We start from the raw sequence: 2,208 nt of genomic DNA on the forward strand, positions 1-2,208 counted from the left end.
AAGGGTCTCTGCTTTTAATATTTTCACGCGATTTGCTCTCAAATTATTCGTTATTAATAAACATTTTACTTTATTCGAATAAAGTAAAAACTTCTTACTTATCTTTTTTAACATTCTTACTCTTCTTCTACTGATTGCGCGTTACATATGAGCGGATAAACTTCTGATAAAAATACGTATATATGAAATATCAAGCTGTCAAAATGTCACTTCTATTTTGACACATTCCCGTTTGCCAAATGAATCAACAGTCATGTAAAGCGATCAGCTAGAAACGAACGCGGCTGGTCAAAACTTTTTAGTGACTATCGATCTGGAAAATGGTATAGCATTGTAACGTCCGGACTTATTTTGAAACATTAATAATATATTAATATAGATCGGAGGCCGACTTGTCTGATTTCAGACATCACTAAATATTTTATGCCTATGTTACTAGACGTAAGTACGTGCGCATATGTATACTCGTGCACGTTAAATATTATAATTAAAATTATAACGCTGAATACTGCGTGTCGTTAGAGAATCTTAAAATCGATGGATCAACTGTAGACAAGAGAAACCGTAATCGCTCAATGCGATAAGGCGTCCCGCTGCTAACATAAACAGCAGCATGAAAACTGAATCCAAACACCACTCAGGGCAGCGATCATGTAACTTTTCCCCTAAGACGGAAACGTGAAAAGTGAAAAGTTTCATGTGAACTCGTGATCACGTAAAGCGTGGTCTACAATGAAAACTTAAAGCATAAAATTTAAGCTTTAAGTCTTAAGCCGTAAGAAGTTGACCAATCACAGACAATTATAAAAAAAATAATTGACTGTAACTGGTTAATTTCTTACGGCTTAGAGCTTAAAACTTAAATTTTATGGCTTAAGTTCTCATTGTAGACCACGCTTAACTCGGCGAAACATGGAAACGTGAAACTTTTCTCGTGAACTTGTTAGCCATGAAATGTGTTAGCGGAAAAGTGAAAATCTAGTGACATGATGAATACGGAATATATTATGCTGTTGTTGTGATGAGATACAGGAAACATAACAATCCTAAGGTTATAGCGATGTTTTTAAGATCATATGTTCTATAGCCGATGAATATAGCTGATTTGGCCAATATTGAAATCGTATAGGAACCATGTTTAATGATTTGTTTTTTTTTACACATAGAGTTACTTGATTGCGTGAACAATGAAAAAGTTCACGTGAAATCGATAGAGCGAAAAGTGAAAAATGAAAAGTTCCGCTCGAAGTTATGTGATCGCTGCCCAAGACCGACGCGGCGATACCGACGCGGTGACATCATACCGATGGGATGAATTTCTTCTATCTCCATGACTCCATCAGCCAATCAGAAAACGACTCTCAGCGACAAAGCGACATATAAAAACGCGCGCATTTGTTGAGAAGGCGATTATTCTTCTCATAATTAGTCTCTGATCATTCTCGTGTACTTATTTGGAATATATTAGTCGTAAAATCCGACTGTTGCAATTACTTTTGCCTACCCTTCATTTTTCGAACGTTGCGAAATCGAAATTAGGAATCACGAGCCGCATCATCTCGCACAGTGCCGGAACATCCAAGACCGAGCCAGGAGAACGAACAGCGCTGATTTCTCGCCAGATTCATCGATCGATTCGCCAGACTCCGGAGACCCAGGGTAAACTCGGTGAAAAGTAGAGTGACCCAAAAGCGGAGTCATCACTCTGTTGACCGTCCACGTAAGTCACTGATTTCACTACTTTCAAATTTCCCTATATAGTTATCTATCGTGGACGTAACAGCATCAATGCAACTGACTGTACTTCTATACAATTATAGTAAGTTAGAAAAGGACAGACGTCCAATCACTCTATTCTTGTCTCATCACTTATCTTGTCTTTTTTTCTGGCCTTGGATAGAGTCCATTGATCATAAATTAATTGAATTATAGATCTGTTTCATAGGTTTTGAGAATCAGGAAACTTTTAACTTTCTACCTGTATAATTGAATTATTTACTTTCCATTTAAATTCTTCTCCCGATTCTCCGAAAGAGCAGAGCGATCTCCTTAAATACTCTCTCGTTGTTACCAAAAATCATGGCAGTAATACTTATGGCTCCTGCACACAGGACGCGGTAATGCTTGCCGCGCGGCAAAAGTCCACGCGACAGCCAATCAATATGTTATTTTTCCATAAGAGTTAGAAGGTTATTACGGAAAGCAGCA

This window comes from Odontomachus brunneus, unplaced genomic scaffold (genome assembly GCF_010583005.1).
Source record: "Odontomachus brunneus isolate Ranch 3 - 2012 unplaced genomic scaffold, Obru_v1 Obru_scaffold_250, whole genome shotgun sequence".
In the NCBI taxonomy this organism is placed as follows: domain Eukaryota; kingdom Metazoa; phylum Arthropoda; class Insecta; order Hymenoptera; family Formicidae; genus Odontomachus; species Odontomachus brunneus.